The sequence below is a fragment of the Mustela nivalis genome (genome assembly GCF_964662115.1).
Source record: "Mustela nivalis genome assembly, chromosome: 2".
In the NCBI taxonomy this organism is placed as follows: domain Eukaryota; kingdom Metazoa; phylum Chordata; class Mammalia; order Carnivora; family Mustelidae; genus Mustela; species Mustela nivalis.
In genome coordinates, this window is record NC_139021.1 from 123,455,155 (window position 1) to 123,477,273 (window position 22,119).

At 42.0% G+C, this 22,119-nt stretch overlaps 2 long non-coding RNA genes and 2 pseudogenes across 4 annotated transcripts in view; 1 reads left to right on the forward strand and 3 right to left on the reverse strand.

Annotated features, from left to right (window-relative positions):
• LOC309860113 overlaps window positions 1-8,718 on the reverse strand; it is a 29,985-nt gene extending 21,267 nt beyond the window's left edge. Inside the window, exon 1 of the long non-coding RNA XR_014309162.1 lies at window positions 8,293-8,718. This is a non-coding gene — a long non-coding RNA (uncharacterized lncRNA). The remainder of the gene's footprint in view (window positions 1-8,292) is intronic.
• LOC309860104 (large ribosomal subunit protein eL31-like) overlaps window positions 1-9,507 on the reverse strand; it is a 43,028-nt pseudogene extending 33,521 nt beyond the window's left edge. The window contains exons 1-2 of the transcript XR_014316669.1: window positions 9,203-9,507; window positions 8,750-8,891 (exon numbers count right to left, since the gene is read on the reverse strand). The product of XR_014316669.1 is annotated as a large ribosomal subunit protein eL31-like (transcript). The remainder of the gene's footprint in view (window positions 1-8,749; window positions 8,892-9,202) is intronic.
• On the forward strand, window positions 8,308-21,464 carry LOC309860110. Its single transcript, XR_014309159.1, has 3 exons — window positions 8,308-8,384; window positions 9,906-9,989; window positions 20,657-21,464. It is a non-coding gene; the product is annotated as an uncharacterized lncRNA (long non-coding RNA).
• Window positions 18,601-18,868, reverse strand: LOC309860106 (meiosis expressed gene 1 protein homolog pseudogene; annotated as a pseudogene). Its single transcript has one exon. The product of its transcript is annotated as a meiosis expressed gene 1 protein homolog pseudogene (transcript).
• Window positions 21,465-22,119: the final 655 nt, after the last annotated feature.

The window sequence follows — 22,119 nt, forward strand, 5'->3', positions numbered from 1 at the left end:
ATACTTCAAAGACGGTAGCTTCTGATATCACAGGATAACACTTCCTACTTATTGAGCACCTACTGTATCAATATCTCACGTATATTCCCCCAACGACTGAGAATAATCCTGCCAGGTAGATGTTACTGCTCTAGCTCTTCATATAAGGAAACGGACACAGTTAAGTGATTTGCCCAAAAGAGCAATTAAATGGAAGAGCCAGAAAACCTCAGCATGTTACTCCAACATCCTTTTTCCTCTCCACCTTATTTCCTCCTCCTAAAAATATGTTCAAAAATATTCTTAGTAGAGAATAGACTACTAAAGCTGTTATAAGGATATGAACAAAATACCACAGAAATTACAAATACAAAATTATAAACATGCAGACACAGTTCAACAATAAACACTACCATTTATTTAAAAATTATTAAATTTAATTTAATAATTTAATTTTATTTATTTTAATAATTATTAAATAAATTTTAATAAAGTGTGCTGTGGGCACTACTTATAATCCTTATTAAAAACATTGCAAAAGAGGTATCTCCATCTCTTTCAAAGGTGTAGAAACTGAAATTTGGCTTACCAAGGTCATGCAATTGCTAGTAAGTAAAACTGAGACTAAAACACAGGTCTTTTTTAACTCCAAAACCATGTTGTGTTGTTGGTTTTTTTTTACCATAAGTGAGCACTTCTTGGAGGGTAATAGAAGTGTTCTAAAATTGGATAGTGGCAATGATTTTCTGACTCTGTAAACATATTAAAAGTTGGGACACCTGGGTGGCTCGGTTGGTTAGGCCTCTGCCTTCGGCTCAGGTCATGATTCCAAGGTCCTGGGATCGAGACCCACATCGGGCTCCTTGCTCAGCGGGGAGCCTGCTTCTCTCATCGCTACCTCTGCCTGCCTCTCTGCCTGCCTGTGTGTACTCTCTCTCTCTATCTCTGGCAAATAAATAGAATCTTTAAAAAAAAAAAACATATTAAAAGTTATTGAATTGTATACATTTAGTGAGTGAATTTTATGTATATAAATTATATCTCAATGAAGTTATTAAACTTATGGTTTTCTCTTTGTAACTATGCTTTCTTTTATGAGCTTATAAAGTTTTACTTCACATCAATTTTTTTCTCAATATGCACCTAGTTAAAATCATACTTTCAAAAATTCTTATATTAAACACGTCAAACAAACAATTTCTGTGTACTCTCCCCTTTTCTCCCCTTCTGATCTGAGATCCATCCTTCCCTAGGATGTGAAGTAAGACATGAGTGGTTTCTTGTTCAGTCAATTATATACCACCTTTTGACTCTACAGTCTTATTCTTAGGTATTTAACCTCATTCACACATACACAAAAAGGGTGGAGGGAGATATACATGTGTCAACAAAGAGATACATACAAAAATGTTTACAGCACCTTTATGCGTACTAGCCAAAAGCTGAAAACAATGCAAACATCTGATGAACAGATGAACAATTTGTGGTACATTCTATTCAATGCAATACTACTCAGCAATAAAAAAGGAATAATCTACTAATAGCCACAACAGCAAGGATATCAAAAACCATTCCACTAAGGGAAAGAGACCAGGTACGAAAGAAAACAAAATGAATCCACGGTGAAGGAAATCAGAGCAGCATTTGCCTGGAGGATGGGAGTGAGTCTAACTGGGAAAGTTAGACACTAACTGGGAAAGTTGGACACTTCACTGTACACTTAAATATAGTGAATTTTAGATCTCAAATTATAAATTATATCTCAATAAATGCAATAAATAAACATGCATGTACACCAACACATACACAAGAGGAAGAAAAATCTATTGGGCTGAACTTGACTTCCAAAGACACAAAGTCTTCAAAATCCTGTTTCACCATTCTAACATCTAATAATCCAGTTACAGACCTCAGTTCTCTCTTCTAACTCAGATATCTGAGGATCCACTTGGTAATTACTTTGTTCTCAGTGGGAAACAGAGAGCTGATCAACCAACCTCAGTACAAGAGCCCTTTATTTACTTACAAATTCTATGACACCCTAGAGAATAAAAACTAGTTCTCATTCACCCATGTGTCCGTATGTGTGCCTGGGCCAAATACATTACAGATAAACAAACCATTGATTCAACCCAAAAAATGCAGTACACTTCACTGCATGTAAATGGTGGGCTGCAACCAGCCAATACTAGCTTCAACACACGTCTTCCCACCTCCATGTTCACTTCCCACTAGCAGCTTTTTTTTTTTTTTTTAAGATTTTATTTATTTATCTGACAGACAGAGACCACAACTAGGCAGAGAGGCAGGCAGGGAGAGAGAGAGGAAGGGAAGCAGGCTCCCTGCTGAGCAGAGAGCCCGGCTCAGGGCTCGATCCCAAGACCCTGAGACCATGATCTGAGAGGAGGGCAGAGGCCACTGAGCCACCCAGGTACCCCCCCACTAGCAGCTTTAAACCAGCCCTGATGGAAGTACTCTGTGCTATTGTAAGTAACAGATACTTGGTCTTTGACCCTGTTTCTGGCGTGAAGCTCCTAAAAACTCTTAGAATTTCCTAAGTGATAAGAGAAGGAAAGGTGTCTTGTTATGTTAATGAGGTGACTCGCAGAAAGCTCCAAAAGCTGGGGATGGGCAGGCAGTGGAGTCAACTGTGGGATTAGAGGGTTGGAATGCTCCACCCCACCCCCCACCCGCCAGACCCCTCCCCAGCCTCCAGGGAGGAGAAAGGTACTGGAAGCAGAATCACTTAACCACCCTCGAATGACTTAATCAATCATGCCTGTGTAATAATGAGGCCTCCTTTCAAACCCAAAAAGAGAAAGGTTCCAGATTGGTGAACACATAGAGCTGTGGCAAGAGTGGCACCCAAAGAGACCCTGGAAGCTCTGAGCCCTCTCCCTAACATTTGAAGAACTATTTTAACATCAGGAATGCCAAAATGTGAGGGGGGAAATGCTCTGTGAAGTAAAGAAATGTATCACTTGACTACTAATTATCTATACCTCTCTCCCAGAGTTCAATTTTTTTTTTTTTTAATCATAGGCTAATTGATCTGGAATGAACCTTAGAAACTGTTTATATTCCCACTCTCTCTTTCCAGGAGAGAAAGCAAAGCCCAAGAGGTGGTAATATTCTGCGGTTACAACAAGAGTATGGGGACCAGAGTGGGGACTTCAGTCATGATTTCATCATCATCATGGCCTGCTCACTGCTGGAGCAGACAGGGGTTCCAATCCAGTTGCAGCCCTTACCCAACTACAACATGCATAGCCTTCCTGAAAAGCCATGAAAGCTCAGTTTCTTTGTGTATAAAATGGGGTGACGTAATAATTTCTACCCTATGGTTCATTTGGAAGTAGACAGTTCCATTATGAGAGGCACAAGAAATCATGGCTATTATTATTAAAGATGGATATATCTTCTCTGTCCCACTAGACTATGAACTTTTTTTCAAGTAGGCTCCTTCCCCAACACGGAGCCCCACCAGGGGCTTGAACTCACAGTCCTGAGATCAAGACCTGAGCTCAGATCAAGAGTCAGACACTTAACTGACTGAGCCACCCAGATGCCCAGATTATGAACTTTTTTATGTATAAGGATATTTATTTGCACCATTGGCTATAGAGCTCAAAACACTGGAAGCAAGGTAAATGTTTATTAATAGGGAAAACAGGAAATAAATTATGGTTTCCCCACACTGTGAATATTAGGCAGCCATTAACAAAAATAAATTAGAGCACCTTTCCAGACAGTTTTCTGTGCCTTTTCACGTGTTTCCATCCTGAGGCATTCTTCAGTGGAGAAACAAGGAAGTATAAGAAGTCTCTACGTTCCTGATGCACCTCTCCTAAAATTCTTAGGTGCTTTTGTCTACATTTTCTCTTCTTGTTTATACACTAAAGCCCAAACTAAATTGAGGCACATGATTAAGTGAAAACCTAGGCATGGGAAACTGCTACCGGCTCTGTGTGAGTCTTGTACTGTGTAAACGATAGGTAACTTGGATTATGAACTTCTTGAGAGTAAAAACCAAGACTGTGGTGCCTTTTCTGGATAGGAGCTCAAAAGTATTGTTCAAACGGTTAAAGCTGCTCCTAAATTTGAATGCCAAATCCTTTTCATTTTCATCATTCATTTGATCATATATTCAGCAAGCATTAATTGAACGCCAACTGCATGCCAAGCCCTGTGTTCGAAGCTCACGAGCAAAGCTGCACTCACAGAACTTTTGGCCAGGCTCCACAGAAAGTGTCATTTCATGAACAAGGGGGAAGACAGTAGCCCCACACTTGTATGGCAGACTCTTGGCATCAAGCCTTAACGTTACCCAGAGGAGCTGCACAGAACAGAAATGCAATTCCACGCTAGAGGGACAAAATACCTACTAATGAATGACCGCATTATCTTGAAAACACTTTGGTAGCATCCTTTCCAATTTGGCAACATGCAGTTCTTTATGCCACAATGGCATTTAAATTAACTTCCATTCTGCAGCTTTCCTCTACAAAGGCACATCCAAATATTCATGTCCTACCCAGAAAGCAAAATCAATGTTAGGTGCAATTTTTCAATATTCCCCATTCCTTGGTAATTTCTGAAAATGACAATAACTAAGCATCATCTGATGAAATACCAAATGATTTCTCTCATCTTAAAACTCCAAGTCCAAATATTAGTGCACTTCATCTCCCGTCCTCTAATACATTACAAAGTACTAAAGACAGTTCATTAAAAAATAATAATAATAATAATACCATCTACTCAGATCTGAAATCATGTTAACTTTCCTGTGACTGCTTTCTGCAAGCCTAACATAAGATACTTGCTAATTATTCCACACAGGACCTTCCCAAGAGAGGAAATTCAGGAGTGATTTCCATAAAATGTCAAAGAATTGACTCAATCTTAGTGTCATTGATCTCATTCCAGTCAAACAGGAACCTGATTGGTTCCTGGACAAATCATTGTCCTTTTGAATATAAATTTATATTCAAGATATAGTTTGCCTTTTCACACACTCTGAGACAAGTGTCCAGGAGCACTTCAACCATGACTAAAGATTTTGAAGATGTTACCATAACCATTTAGGGTCTGATCAGAACAAATACTCAAAGCCTGCACTTACCTTTGACAGAACTTGAAAGTTCTTGAAAGTTATAACAAACCACAGTAAGGTTTCTAGTACTTAAAAAATACATCTAATACATAAAAATAATAATTAAAATTTATATTAAAAAATACAGATTTGGGGGCGCCTGGGTGGCTCAGTGGGTTAAGCCTCTGTCTTCGGCTCAGGTCATGATCTCAGGGTCCTGGGATCTGAGTCCCACATCGGGCTCTCTGCTCATTAGGGAGCCTGCTTCTCCCTCTCTCTACATGCCTCTCTGCCTGCTTGTGATCTCTCTCTCTCTCTCTCTCTGTCAAATAAATAAATAAAATCTTAAAAAAAAAATAAAAATAAAAATAAAGATTTTAAAATGTCTCGAAGAAAGTAGATAATACCTAATTAACCTTAAAAATTATATCATGGAGGGGCACCTGGGTAGCTCAGTCAGTTAAGCACCTGCCTTCGGTTAAGGTCATGATCTCAGGGTCCTAGAATTGAGCCCAGCATTAGGCTCCCTGCTCAGCTGGAGTCGCTTCTTCCCTTCCCTATCCCCACTCATTCTCCCTCTCACTCGCTGTCTCTCAAATAAATAATAAAATCTTTTAAAAAATTATATCACAGAAGGTAATGTTAAAATTTAAGCTGTTTTCACAAATTAAGTTGTTAACAAAGGATGAATGAAAAATCAAAATTAAATGGCCCTATTCCAGGTACTTTTATTGTTCCAGCACTAACCCAACATCTTATGGGCCTTCACATTGTGAGATCTAAGAGTAGAGTTAGGTGATCAACAGTCCAGTCAATACATACAGGGAAAGGTTACTTCAGATCTGATTAGATCATTAGTAACCTTGATCTTCTCAGAAGGGTAAACTTTGGTAAGTTTGGAGACATTGCAGCAAGGTTACACATTTCAATTAGAATTTGTTAACTCATAAACGTTCTTGTATAAAAGTGTTAGTTAACTGATCTAATCAATTTCAAGTATTTGGTTTATTTGAAAATGTAAAAACGCCACTTACATAGACTAGAATTTCACATGACCTCCAATTGGAATTATGTCGATATCCTATAATTTCGGTAACATATTCTACAAAAATATACAAACATTTTATGCATAAAAAAATGGGTAACTTTGAAACAAATAATAATTGGAAATCATCCTACAAACAACCACTGAGAGTCCAGAACAATTATATTCTTTTCAATTACCAAAATATTATTCTAGAATTAGGCAGACTCACTTGCTCCATTAACACTGTAAAAGGGAAATAAATTTTTTTTGAAATATTGAATAAAGGAAAACCACAGTCCTAATGTAACCACCACCACAAAAATGCAAACAAATTCAGAATCCACAGAGTTTCCTTGGATTCCAAAACACACCACTGGTCTTTATATTGTCTGAAGGACATTGAGCCACATTCTCTACTATGGAGCCTAACACATAGCTGTGCAGGTTACGAAACAGATATTTATTTATGCTTTAACAAAAAGAACACTGAGAACCATCATAAATGGTTTGCCATAAATAAACATTCTTTAACCACAGCCCAGATTCACAGCTCACTTACTTATCCTCCACTGATTTGAGAACTAAGAAATCAGTCCTGGAGATATTAGTAGATGTGTTGAAGATACTCAATAGATCGTTTTATTTTAGTTTTTGTTTCAGAGCTGTGATTTTCATTTTACATTCACTTTCAATATTGAAAATCTGCTTCCTTAAAGATGCATCCAACTGAGCCCAGGTCAGCAGATTACAAGGAAGCCAGAACTGCTAAGGCAGCAATCCATGTCAACTCTGAGACTGCCTCCCTCCAGTTTTCCTACTATAGCCTACCTACAGTAGTGTACCCTCCTTGAATAAACTTGGGTTATAAACCTAGGGTGACTCCCAGCCATGCTTTTAATAGAAAGTGGTCTCTTGGGCCACCTGGGTGGCTCAGTTGTTAGTGTCTCCCTTCAGCTCAGGTCATGATCCCAGTGGGATCAAGGCCTGCATCAGGCTCCTTGCTGGGCTGAAAGCCTGCCTGCTTCTCCCTCTCCCACTTCCCCTGCTTGTGTTCCCTCTCACTGGGTCTCTCTCAAATAAATAAATAAAATCTTTTAAAAAAAAAATAGAAAAGAAAGTGGTCTCTTCCAAAATTAGACAGGCCACATTTATTCTAAAACAAGCAAAATTAAAATTCAGAATCAAGGTAGTGATAAAAACCACCAATTCACTTTGCCAAGCAAGACTGAAGAGTCTTCTTCTGAGGACTTCTCCTTGACTCCTTGAGGATTTTGACAACTCAAGACAAAAAGGCTTGAAGATTTGTATGTTTCAAGCACAATTCTACCTAACTTGAAACCAAGTAGATCATTGCTTTCAAGGCTACTCCAACATACCTGATTTTTTTAAAGTAGTTTCCTTATTTTCCAAAAATAGATCATGCAAGCTTATGATTTTTTAAAAAGGCGGGGGGGGGGGGGGGGGGGGCTGCCTAGGTGGCTCAGTCTGTCTTCAGCTCAGGTCATGATCCCAGGGTCATGGAATCCAGTCCCACATCAGGGTTCTGCTTCTCCCTCTCCCTCTGCCTGCTGCTCCCCACCCCCCTACTTGTGCTGGCTCTCTGTCAAATAAATAAATAAAATCTTTAAGATAAAAACAAAAATTTAAAAAGTCCCAAGAAGAACGGGAAAGTAAGTCTCCCTTCCACCCGTCCTCACTCCAGGACCCTCCCCAAGGACAACTTGCTATTTCTTGAAGCCCCTTCCGTAGACATTCTATGAACGTGCAAACCTAATCAAGTATTTTAACCAATTATCCTCCATTCTACACCCAGTGGCAGCCGCAAAACTGCCGCTGAACGCCTCTGGGCGTAAAGGTGGCCATCTGCTCCAGGGTGTGGTGTGGAAGAGACTTATCTTGAAACTGTGGTTTCGCACATCACGCACCCGGTTTTTACTTCGTGTGTGTTTCCCTTGCACTCCTGGCTCTCAAAGAGGGCAAGAGGTAAAAACACCACAAGCCACTCCCCAGGTACAGCCACTATATCCCTACTGGTTGCCTTTTACCTATGCCCCAATCTTTACGTATATTTTCCATTCTGACCCGATTAAATCAAGTATCTCGACTCACCCCCCTGCCCCCAAAAAAGGCGTAATTCTGAAGGTAACTTTCAGCACCAGGTGATTTCCTCCCCGCCAAACCTGCAGCCTACTTCGGTCGTGTCCTTAGGAAGGGTTCAGCCTGGCACGGAGTTGGCGGCGCGAGCCAAGAACACAGAAGCCCAAAGACTGGAAGCCCGAAAAGGTGAGGGCGTCCCGAGCCCGGGGCCGCGCGTTTCTTAGAGACAAATGTTTGGAAGCAGAAGCCCCAGATCCTTGGGCCCTCTTTGCTCCTTCTTCAGGATGCTCGCGCGCTGGGGCAAGAACACCAGCTCACGCCTCTGCCCCGGGCCGCAACTCCGGTCCCGCGCAGCCGGACCCCCGCGACCCGCAGCCATCGGGTCCCCCACCGCTCGCCTTGCCGGCGCCACCCGGCACCCCCAGGAAGGCAGACGTCCGGGCAGCCCCCTGCGCCGCACGGCTCCGGGGACCCCCACCCCCCCAGCCCCCGGCTGCCCGCCCGCCCCCGCCGCGAGGGAAGCCACAGGTAGGGGGCGGGGCGGCGCTCACCTGCGCAGAAGGGGTGCTCTCGGCGCCCGCCAGAGAGGAGGAGGTGGAGGAGGCCATGTTGTCGAGCTGCGCCGGCCGCTCCTTCCAGGAACTCCGCTGTCCCCTCCCCGCCCTGAGCCTCCTGCCCCCCACTGTGGGACTTCTGCGGGAAAAGTTCGGCGGCGGCTCAGCAACGCCAAGCACCGTCCTGCGGCGCCCGCCCCGCGGCTGTCTCCTCCCCCTGCTGTGTCCGCAGCGCCCGCCAGGTGCCCGCCCGGGGCCGGTGCGCGGGGGGCGGGCCTCGGCCCAGGTGGAGACGCGGCGGAGGGGCCGGCCGGCTCCCCGCGGGAAGCCCGCCCGGCGAGCATGCCCAGTCGGCGGGCGCTCGGGGGTCTGCGCGGCGGCGGGCAAGGGAGCGGGGGCGGAGGGCTGGGGAGGGGGGCGGAGTGCGGGGGGGGGGGGCGGCGGTCTTACCTGGGCAGGAGGGAAGCAGAGGTAGCTCTAGGAAGGGCGGGAGGGCACGTCCTTGTTCCCGCGGGCTGCTGAATAGAGTTCCCTTAGCCACCTTCATGATGAGAACAAAATAAGAGTAATATTCTCTGATTATTTGATTAATTGAACTATTCAAGTGCAAGGGAATAAAATCATTGAGCAATGTTGCTTTTGCCTTATTATTATTAATCTATAGCATACAACCCATATAGAAGCAGTGTTTGCCAAGCAGATAGCTTCTAAACAAAGTCCATAGCCTCCCTTCCTCCCCACCGAGATGCCAGCAGCTCGCAGATTGCCTCAGCTATGTGTCCAGTTAAAAAATAAAACTCCAGAGTCGTCCGGGATGTGAGGTAGGCACTGAGCCTGATCTAGCAAGGAAATAGGGGACAGGACCTCTGAGTGTCCTTGTTTCTAGGAGCGTAAAGGGCAAGGCTTTCGAAGCTTCTGTCCTGGACCAGGCTGAGGGATAGTTCGATTCCGGATGCTCCCCTCACAACACTTCTTATTCAGATCTGGATGTGAAGCAAGGCAACTACCATTCCTCACTAATGTCTTGCGAAAGGAGAGCCCCTCCTTGGTGTCAGGGGAGATGCGTTCAGTCTGCGCATCAACAGGGCCAGGGCACTAAAGGACTGCGGATCACATTGGCTAGAAAGTTATTCCCTTTTCAATTCTCTTTCAGTTCTTCTGACTACTACAAGGAGAAAGTATTCTGACCCTAAATTCTCTGTTTATCAAAGAGCGGGTCCCACGCTCAAAGCCCTAGGTAAGCACTGGTATCTAACCAGAATTTATAGCATTGTTAAATTTTCATTGTTTAGTTTCATTGTTTATTGTTACTTTCTATTTAGGGCAAGTGAAAGTGGTTTTCTGTTTAAGGTAGAGACCCACAGTTTCCTTTTTAAGCAAGTGTATGTAAGTTTTTTAAAAATACATAAAGTAATAATTCAGATGGGACTGAGATAAAGCAAAATTCCAGAGGTACGTGAGGAATCACTGAAATGCACAGCAGTGTTTTCATCAGCTAGTGACAGCTACACACAGGAGTAAGTCCTTCACCAGAAAGCAGTGCGTTAGCTCTACCTCTGATTTAACACCTAGCTCACTTCCTCCATAGCACACAGAAAGCTGAGATAGTATTTATTGGCACCAGCTCTGTGTTGGGCTCTGTGCTAAGCATCTTATTCATATTACCACATTTAGACCTCCCAAAATCTTTGCAGAACGGGCAGTAGGATCTGGAAATTGAATCTCAGAAACGTTATTTTGGCCAAGGTCACAAACTAATAGAGCACCAAAGACTCCAAAGTTTGAGCATTCCTAACTTGACTTTTAAAAACCACTTCAGGGGTGCCTCGGTGGCTCAGTGGGTTAAGCCTCTGCCTTTGGCTCATGTCATGATCCCAGGGTCCTGGGATGGAGCCCTACATCAGGCTCCCTGCTCAATAGGGAGCCTGCTTCTCTCTCTCCCTCTGCTGCTCTGCTCAGTGGGGAGCCTGCTTCCTCTCACTCTCTGCCTACTTGTGATCTCTGTCTGTCAAATAAATAAATAAAATCTTTAAAAATAAAATAAAATAAAAAATAAAAACCTCTTCAGAATTTAGCATGTCCACACACCCCCCGTAATTTTATATCAAATTCAAGATTTCACAGAGATACTCTAAAAATTTAAGAGCCACTGTTATCATTATTTACAAAACACTCCCATGTCTTGGATTATAATGTCCATGGCGGCAAATGCTCTGTCTTCTTGTATCTTTACTGTACACAGCTTAGTGCTTTATCTCCTCGGCCACTCGGGAATTAGTTGAGCCCAATCAGGCACACAGTTCAGTCTACCAGAATGGGGTGGGGGCGGCTTGGGAAGAGCTTCGCTTGGGTCAATCCTGCACACACATGGGTATTTTACTAGCCAGCTCCCTGGCACGCACAGCCATAAGAGCCATCTTAAACAAGTGGCAAGCAGCCAACCAGGTAGACAAAGGAGGAAGATACAAAAACCCGGCTGGAAGTTAGCACAAGAAGCAGTACCTGGGAGATGAGCCCAGAAAGTCGTGCTTTCCTGTAGAGCTATTCCAGTCCAGTCTGCTTATCAGGCCGCCTGCTTCCGAGAAGCACTTGTGTTCAGGTAAAACATACTTCTCCAGAGGCAGGCTGCAACACCCGTGAAAAAGCTAACTACAAGAAGTGACTGGAAGTCTGGCAGCACTTTCCTACCTTTAAAAACTAAAATTAAAACAAAAACTTTCCATACCGCCCATGACTGCCTCTAATTTTGGCCTTCTTCTCTCTGCTCCTCCTTTCACAGTCTTAAGAGGACAGTGGTCCCTTGCACACTCCTTCAGAGTTACTCTCTGCCCCTCCTCACTTACTGAAACTGCTCTTCTCAAATCAAAGTTGACATCCTTTTGGCCATGGCCCTTGTGGAGCTTTCCAGACATTATCTTGGCTGATCTTTCTAGGGCACTTAGCATGGTCCAGAGTTTCCTTTCCTTCCCCTTAAGTATTTTCTAGTACTTCAGTCTTCCTTACTTTTCATACCAGGCACTGTCTGTGATCTCAGCCACATGAAGGCTTCAGCTCTCACATAAAAACTCTCAAGTCCAACTAAGGTTATTTCCTTGAGCCCCAAACTCATACTTCGTCATGTCCAAAAGGGAATGCCAAGCAACACAGACCTGGAAGCCAGGAGAGAAGGCTAAGATGTCCTGGAGGGGAGAAGGCTCTACACCTCCTCCCTCCCAGTCCAATCAGATACTGAGTCCTAATTCCTTATAATCACTCTAAATCATCTCCTCTTATCCATGCCCACCACATCCCTACCTTTACCCTCCCACCTGCTACAAGCTCTTGAGCAATTACTACGTGCCAAAGCAAGCCAACTTGCATTTTCTCATCATCCCTCACTAGATAACTACAGTCGCCTGAATTTTGTGTAGTGCGTCATCTCTGTCACCCAATATTATGATTTTTCTAAAACTTCAAATATCCTCACATGACTACATACTGTTAAAATCTTGCAAGAGCTTTCTTTATGCTTCAGGGTAACGGTTACAGCTGCCTCCCCCTGATCTCAGCTGTTCTCCCTCAGCATCTCCATCCGCAAGCCCTACTCCATCTCTGTCGCAGGCACACCGTACAGCCGGCCAGCCTGAACTATTTGCAGTTCCCCACCCCCAAACACCAAGTCCATTGTCTTCCTACTGGCTGTCCCTACTGCCTAGAAAACCCCTACCCAATCCTCCAGTCCTTTGTCGCCTCCATTGTCTCTGTGGAATGAACTATTCATCCAGCAAGACTCCATTCAGAAAATAAAACTTTAAGGAAGCCTTCCCTGACATCTTTTCAATTAAAATGTGGTTCGGGGTGGCCTAGCTGGCTAAATTGGTAGAGCCTATGACTCTTGATCTTGGTTGGAGTCCTGTGTTTGAGTTCCACATTGGGCATAGAGATTATCTTAAAAAACAAAATAAAATAAAATAAAAATATTTTAAATGTTCATCACCCTCTCTTTGTTCTTCTAAAACACCCTGCAGTGTGACTGTAATTATTTTGAAGAAAGGCCCACACTTTTCTGAATTCAGAAATCTTAAGCACGATTAATCTTAAGCACCTATACCAAACTGATGTGAAACCACTTATAGTCTTCATTCTGTTTAGTATGAATAGTCGCAGGTTTTAATTGTGAGGTACTACCCCAGACTCTTTTATGGGTGTTATGCGGTATATTGTATGTGCACCATATGAACATTCTAAAAATTCAGCATTGTGAAACACATCTGCCTTGAAAGGTTTCAGATAAGGTATATAGATCTATGTAAGCATTGCTTTCCTTGTCTGCCTCCCCTTTTAATCAAAAGCTTCTTGAAGCATCCAACTGTGTGTTTTTCATGTCCAAATCTCCAGTATCTAACACAATGTCAGGCTCCACAGAAGTTTGCTGAATAAATCTAGGATATATTTATGAACTTGGACCGTATTTCATAGGACTGATTCCCAAGGTCGAAACCCGATACCCCTCTTTGCTTCCCGCGTGGCTTTCCCTACTCTGGGCTACACTATACCTTGCATGCACATCAGATTTCTCCCTGTATAATCATTGTTTGCATAACTGTGTCTGCAGTGAGATGGAGCCGGTTGAAAGTGAAGATGAGGATGTATTAATCTCTGTATTTCTGTGTTCACAGTAACCAGCACAATATCACACGCTTTACATCCTGGCTCAATACGCTGTTGAATGATAAATGGTAGGAAAAAAAAAATCAAAGGAGGAGAGAGGAAGAAGGAAAGATGAAAAAGAATTTGGAAGAAGTCTGGGTGAAGATGATTTAATCACTATTAAGAGAACTCTAAAGAATATTCTGATCATCAGTCACGTCACAGTATTTGTCATATTTGTGCATCAACTTTATTATTTAATATTTTTATTTACATCATTACTTTTTTTTTTTTAAGATTTTATTTATTTATTTGACAGAGAGATTACAAGTAGGCAGAGAGGCAGGCAGAGAGAGAGAGGAGGAAGCAGGCTCCCTGCTGAGTAGAGAGCCCGATGCGGGACTCGATCCCAGGACCCTGAGATCATGACCTGAGCCGAAGGCAGCGGCTTAACCCACTGAGCCACCCAGGCGTCCCCTACATCATTACTTTTCAATCTAACAAATCTATTTATTTGTTTATTTATTTTTAAGATTATTTATTTATTTATTTGACAGGCAGAGACTACAAGTAGGCAGAGAGGCAGGCAGAGAGAGAGAGAGGGGAGGAAGCAGGCTCCCTGCTGAGCAGAGAGCCCGATGTGGGGCTCCATCCCAGGACCCTGGGATCATGACCTGAGCCGAAGTCCAAAGCTTTAACGCACTGAACCACCCAGGCGCCCCATAACAAATTTATTTTTAAAAGAAATATTACCTTACCGAATTAATGGAAAATCACTTTCACTTGCACCCAACAGATATGATAAAAAAAAATATTGTAGATTTGCTGATTTATTCTATATTCTGTCTGAGGCCCTCTCTCATCAATTAAAAAAATATGTAACAAGGGTTAAGAGGACACAAACACTGGCACTATATGTCAACTTTCTCCTCAATGTTAATGGAAGGAGTGAAAAAGAACTGAAAAGGGACAATCTTATACAATTCGACATTATTTAATACTTTGTCCTTAAGCCACCTAAAGTTACCTCAAGAACCACCATTGTAAGGATGATATGAACTTTCTTATCCTCACTCTGCTTCCACATTTATATATTTCTCCACAACCTCAATTAGACACTCTGTTCCTTCCAGAGCAATTTCTACTGCGGTTTGATTCAAACTCACAATTGTGGTTAAGCAGTAGGAATTTCCCACCTGGGCATTAGCAAAAGAGAAAAGTTGATTTCTTACACGGTTTTACAAAATCTGCAATAAACAGGGAAATAAGAGGGGCACCTGGGTGGCTCAGTGGGTTAAGCCCCTGCCTTCGGCTCAGGTCATGATCAGGCTCTCTACTCAGCAGGGAGCCTGCTTCTCTCTCTCTTTCTCCACCTGCCTCTCTGCCTACTTGTGTCTCTCTCTGTCAAATAAATGAATAAAATCTTAAAAACAAACAAACAAACAGGGAAATAAGAGTTACTACAGGAAACTATTGCCTGTGAGAAAAATTTTTTTAAGTTCGATTATGGTTAGTGAATATGTGTTTGTTTCCTAAGATTAGCAAGTAACAGAAAAACATTTCTCAAATAAAAAACATATTTGGTTACCGCTATCCATGGCGACTGTGACTGTGTATAAAAATATGTCCCTTAATTTGTAAATTTTATGAGAGAAAGTGGCTCACCAAGCACAAGGTTGAACCAAAATATTTTCCCTCTTGCGGTCTTTGGCCTTTCTCCCTATTTATGGTTTCAACAGTGTAGAAATTCATCCCCCTAATATACAATAAAGATGATGGGTTAGCCATATTTTTATCAAGGTCAACTGGAATGAGAAGGCAATGTTTATTTATTGAGTAAGTTTTGCAGTCCCATGTAAAATATGGTTAAATAACTTACTTTAGTGTCCACTTCCAGTACTTAATTCCTTAAATTTCTTTAACATTTGAAAGGAAATAGAAATTATTTGGGTATCCCCTATGGAATGAGAAATACTGTTTGACTCAACAAAGTATTTGAGATAACTAATTATTGATTTAAAAAACCCAATCACATGGATGCCTGGATGCCTCAAGTCAGTAAAGCATGCGACTCTTGATCTCAGGGTTGGGAGTTCAAGCCCCGGTTGGGTGTAGGGATTACTTAAAAATAAAATCTTGGGGCATCCGGGTGGCTCAGTTGGTTAAGCGACTGCCTTCGGCTCAGGTCATGATCCAGGGTCCTGGGATGGAGCCCCGCATCGGGCTCCCTGCTCAGTGGGGAGCCAACTTCTCTCTCTCCCTCTGCTGCTCTGCCTGCTTGTGCTCTCTTGTTTTCTCTAATAAATAAATAACATAAATTTCTCAAATAAATAAAAAATCTTTAAAAAAAACAATTACATAGTAGTTTACAAAATGGGATAATAAACTTCATAGTAATAATAAGTTTCATAATTATAATAAACTTCATAGTAGAGTTGCAGAAGAGAAAAGACCAGTGTGGTAAATTCTACCTTCTCATTACATTCTGAGTATGACAACTTTTCATCGATTCCTCTTAGCTTTGGTCTGGGATTTCAAAAACATATAAAGTGATGGTAATATGAATGATGCTAACATCATTGCTCAAGAATCCATAGAAATACCCCTGAAACAAATAATAAATTCATCATATGTTAATAAAAAAATTGAAAATTAAAAGAAAGAATAGATAGAAAAAGTTTCCATAAAGCAAAACTAATTAACAGTAGGAGATAAATTGGTAACTTTCAGCCCCATGTTAAGAAGGCAAGCTTTCCTTATTACTGTTGCCCAACTTCCCACTGAAATGATCTGTGTTGATTCTAGTTGAGGGTGCTTAGGAAAGTAAAGGAAAGGAAGACTTTGAATTGTTCATTGGTGTAGCATCTAGGTCACAAGAGGAAGATAATAAAAGAAAATGATACCTGAGGGACGCCTGGGTGGCTCAGTCAGTTAAGCATCTGCCTTCAGCTCAGGTCAGGATCCCAGGGGATCAAGTTTAGCGTAGGGCTCCTTGCTCAGTGGAGCACCTGCTTCTCCCTCTGCCTGCCCCTCCCCCTGCTTGTGCTCTCTCTGTCTCTGACAAATAAGTAAATAAAATCTTGGAAGGAAGGAAGGACAGAAGGAAGGAGAAAGAGAAAAGGAAGGAAGGAAGGAAAGAATTAGGTAAGTTAAAGAAAAAAAAGGAAATGACACTTGAGAACCAGATGTGGGAAAATAAAAAGGAACAGACTTTCGTTTACATTGTTTTCTCTTTCCCCGACATTCTCTCTTTAGTTCTCTCTCGCTTCCTTTGCTCTTCTCAGTCCTGATTCTGCTAAATCAAAACCAAGCTCTCTTAATTCAGGTGTTTTCATCTTTGTCCTGAGCCAAAGGAAAAAAGAACCAAGGAGCTCCTTGACCTACTCCATGCACTCTTTGCTCCCAGCTCCCCTAGAATTACCTGTGTTTTATAAACTCTTTCTAATGGCCTCGTTTGGGACTTCTGCATCAAGGTATTCTAATTGTATACCACGGTGTGATATAAAACCTTGCACTTCAAATCTGAGTTTCTTTAAAAAAGAAAACAGGTAAATAGGGGTGCCTGCGTGGCTCAGTGGGTTAAAGCCTCTGCCTTCCACTCAGGTCATGATCCCAAGAGTCCTGGGATCCCACCCCGCAAGGGGCTCTCTGCTCAGCAGGGAGTCTGCTTCCCCCTCTCTCTCAGCCTGCCTCTCCACCTGCTTGTGATCTCTGTCAAATAAATAAATAAAATCTTAAAAAAAAAAGAAAGAAAGAAAGAAAATAGGGAAATAACTAAACTCAATTTGTTGAAAATGGAAACACACCAGCACAACTCCCCAACACTGTCCCCAACTTCTGCACCCTCCTGAGACCACCAAAACTTTTTGGTCACTAGGTCAATCCTGTAACTGATCATTTGATTTTGCCCACTCTCCCCTTTGTCCACTCTTTCAAGAACAGTATGTGTAGCTTGCTTAAATTTTATACTGAAAGTTTTAGAGAGCCGTATGAAATACTTGTGGATACTCAGGATCCTATAGAACCAGACTCAGGGATCACTGACTTAGTTAAAACGGATAACTACTGAAACAGTCTTCACGATCTTCAGTTCAGTCCTATCCCTTCTTTATAGTATTTTCATCGGTTTCCCCTTTGGAAAACTGGTGCTTCCACATATAATTGAGCAAGTTTCTCTACTGCAAAAGGGTGCCGCACCCAGGAGCCATTCACATCACAGAGTAGAGTTGAATATTTCTATCACATGGTTTTGGCAGACAGCCCTAAAAAAAAAAAATTTTTTTTTAAATATATTTACTACAGATGGAGATACAGTATTATAAAGAAGAGGGGCTGCCTTTTTTTTTTTTAAGATTTTATTTATTCACTTGAGAGAGAGAACAAACAGTGGAGGAGGCAGAGGGAGAAGCAGGCTCCCCACTGAACAAGGAGCTCGATGTGGGGCTCTATCCCAGGACCCTGGGTCATGACATGAGCTGAAGGTAGACGCTTAACCAGCTGAGCCACCCAGGCATCCCAGGGTCTTCCTTTCTCCACACGAAGATACTCACATGCTGTCCGGCAGGTCTTCTCCAAAAGGGAACATCAAATTCAAAGTACCAAGAAAGCAGGAAGAGGTATATGTCTATCCCCACAGGTCCCAGCAGCTAGCACTGGCTCCAACGCAGGCTTAATGCTAAATTAATACTTGTTGACTGCCTGACTGAACTCTATTTCCATATGGATTTTCCAGTTCATTGAAATATATTACTTGGTAGGAATGCCTGGGTGGCTCAGTTGGTTGAGTGCCTGCCTTCGGCTCAGGTCATGATCCCAGGGTCCTGGGATCGATCCCTGCATCGTGCTCCCTGCTCAGCAGGAAACCTGCTTCTCCCTCTCCCACTCCCCCTGCTTGTGTTCCTTCTCTCTCTATCAAAATAAATAAAATAAAATAAAGAAATATATTACTTGGTCTCTCCATTACTTATCCTCTCTTACACTGAATTTATAAATCTGTAGTGAACGATTTTAACAAGACTGTTTTTTTTCAACTTTCATGCTTTTGCAGTTCTCTTTTAGAACAGAACAGGATGATTGATACCAGGTTTCATGGCTTTTGTGTTTCAAAACATTCCATTGTAGTCTGCATTTTGAATCATTGTATAAAATGACATTTACATGATATAGAACAAAGCCATGAATTCTTAAGAAATAATGACAAGTAACACAAAGAACAAAGGCTAGTACGCATACATTTTCACTTTGTGGACTTCCTTGTCATCACACTCCCTCTGTTTGTTGTAGTAATAGAAAGTATTGTCCCTTCTTTGGAGTTTCTTCACGTATCCTGTCTCTGGCCAACTGATCTACCATAGAAACTTGTTTCACCTGTTTGTATTCAATTTCATCCCAAGAGCCTGCTTGCTGAAATCTGTACAGATTTCCTATGTCTTCTGACCATTTTTTGGCACAACTTACTGGTTTCGGTTTCACGTCAGAACTAGCCATGGCTAAAGAAAGAAGTCTTACTTCCAATTATTTCTCCTGGCTATTCCTGGTCCAGCTTCTACATCGAGATCTCAGTTCCGACTGCTTCCCTCTGCCTGGAATCGTCATGTTCCAGTTATCCCCATGACTGGCTTCCTCATCTTGGTCTTTGTTAGTATCAACAAAACTATTGATAAATAGAATGGAAAAATAAAGACATTATATAAATAATGTGATGTTATTTGTTGGTTTATAGGACAATGACATGTGAAGGTTATTTTAAAAGCTTGCTCTTGTTAATCACTTCTTTACAGGTGGGTCTCCTCTTTGGCAGAGTACTTGAAAAATATACCACATGACGTGCCACTAGTATTTCTCTGAAAGCACTGCTTCCGAGGTATATAGATAGAGTACATCCGTCTTACATTCCTTCTAGTCTTCGTTACAATGTAGACCAGGGTTAGTAAACTTTTTCTGTAAAGGGCCAGAGATTAAGTATTTTAGATCTTACAGACCATGTGATTTCTGATACAACAAGTTGGGTACAACCTCACTGTTGTACAATGACAGCGGTCATACCTACCAGGTGGGCATGGTTATGCTCCCATGTACTAACGAGAACAAGTGGTGGGCCACACGAGCCGGTTTGCTGACTCCCAATCTAGACTGCCAGCATGCTATCCTTTGGCTTTGTAGTAGGCACTTTGTTTCATCTCAGGTAATCCCCCAAACAAATCTCCAAACTCCGTAAAACGGGTGAGGAAATTAGCGCTCAGCAAGCTGACTTTACCAGCTTTGCTTTGCTGGTGAATCAAGTAGTTGGGTCTGTCTAGATCATAGGTCTCTCCTTGCTCAGAAGTCACCATCTCTGACCCAGAATACCTGCCCTTGCATCCTAACTGGTCTTCTTGCTTCCCTCCTCCTTCCTAAAATTCACCCTTGTCACAACATCGAGAATGTTCTTTTTTTTTTTTTTAATTTTTTATTTTTTATAAACATATATTTTTATCCCCAGGAGTACAGGTCTGTGAATCACCAGGTTTACACACTTCACGGCACTCACCAAAGCACATACCCTCCCCAATGTCCATAATCCCACCCTCTTCTCCCAAACCCCCTCCCCCCAGCAACCCTCAGTTTGTTTTGTGAGATTAAGAGTCACTTATGGTTTGTCTCCCTCCCAATCCCATCTTGTTTCTTTTATTCTTCTCCTACCCACTTAAGCCTCCATGTTGCATCACCACTTCCTCATATCAGGGAGATCATATGATAGTTGTCTTTCTCTGCTTGACTTATTTCGCTAAGCATGATTCGCTCTAGTTCCATCCATGTTGTCGCAAATGGCAAGATTTCATTTCTTTTGATGGCTGCATAGTATTCCATTGTGTATATATACCACATCTTCTTGATCCATTCATCTGTTGATGGACATCTAGGTTCTTTCCATAGTTTGGCTATTGTGGACATTGCTGCTATAAACATTCGGGTGCATGTGCCCCTTTGGATCACTACGTTTGTATCTTTAGGGTAAATACCCAGTAGTGCAATTGCTGGGTCATAGGGTAGCTCTATTTTCAACATTCTGAGGAACCTCCATGCTGTTTTCCAGAGTGGCTGCACCAGCTTGCGAGAATGTTCTTTTTTTAAACGTAAATTAGAACACATGACTCCTCTACTTAAAACCCTCCTGTGGCTTCTATTGCCTTTGGAATTAAAACTAAACTCCTTATCCTGCCTATGAAGCCTGCCATTGGCTTGGCGCCTGCCTGACACTCTGACCTCACCCAGTGCCCTATTACTCTTCTGCAGGCTCCAGCCCCACCAGCCTAAATGCTGTTTCTGAAATGAGAACCCTTCGGCTCGTGGCTTCTCTACCTGATGCACCATCTGCCGGAAGCATCTTCCAGGCCCTTCCCCCAGGTCTTCCTGCTACCTCCTCCTTCTTGTCAAGTAGATGTTAACCTCAAGATTGTTTTCCCCAGAAGCCTTCCAGGATCCTGCAGCCTACGCTTCCTCATCAATCATGTTTTTCTTTGTACAGTGTTCATTCCTATGCCAACTCTCTAGTTCTCTGTTCATTGCCTGTCTGTCCCTCTAGAATGTAAGTTCTATAGTCTTTTTCCTTTTTATTCACTGTTATATGATTAGAACATCCAGTGGTGCATGATATTTATTAAGGACTCAAGAAATATTTATAAACATCTGCTTAATGAAAGTTTATTAACAAAAATCCCATGCTCTTCCTCACAATTTACTACTTCCCATGACTGGCCGAGGCTATTTCTCATGAGTCACATTCTAACGGTTGGGAAACCATTTGGTTTGTGTTGTTCCATCCATATTCCTTAACTTATATTTATTACCCCATGAACATAAGCAGACAAAAACAAACCATGCCAACTACATTGGCCAGTTAGTACAATGCAAAGATGATGCTATGCTCCCTTTAAAGAACAATACTGTTGAAAGTGACAGCCTCATCTTAATAGCGCTTAAATTCTATTGTTTAGATAAGCAGCCTCTCTGTGCAGTTTAACCCTAGAATGCCATTCTTCAAAGGTCTCATTAAAAAATGAAAAAGGTATGGTCTGTATGGAATAAAGAAACTTTCATTTCAGACCAAGTTCAGAATTTTTTTCCATAATTATGTCTTACCATGAATATGATCATATGTATTTCAATTCTTAACTTGATTACAGGTCTTCACAAGTAGGGACCACATTTCATTTCATTCCTGTAATGTTCAACACACAGACATTTAATAAATACTTAATGTCTTAAATAAAAAATCAGGAAGGGGAGGAAACAGTGGAAGTGATTGATTTCAAGGCAGTCGAAAGTCTTCTGAATCACCAGCCTGTTAAAAGGAAGCAAAAACCCTTTGATTTGGGATACTGAAGAGCATAGTTGTGATTTAAAAAAAAAAAAGTTAGGATCAGGATTTAGAGGGACCCCTCTCAGGGAGCAAGAATTCTTGTCCCCTTACAGGTCCTTCTGGCTGGACTAAGAAACAAATTGACATGAGACACATTAACAGGAAAAAATCAAATTTAATAGGCATACGTATGGGGAATCCACACAGACATGGAAATGCCAAAGATAGTCAGGCAAATGAGGTTATACATGTCATTCTGAACTAAGCAGAAGGACGTAAGGATCTGGAACCTCAGAGAAAAAGACTGCATTTCCAAGCAACAGAAGAGCAGATGTTTGGTAATTAGATGTTTGCCCTGCGATCCCCAGTAGGTCACTCAGATAACACTTATCTCTGT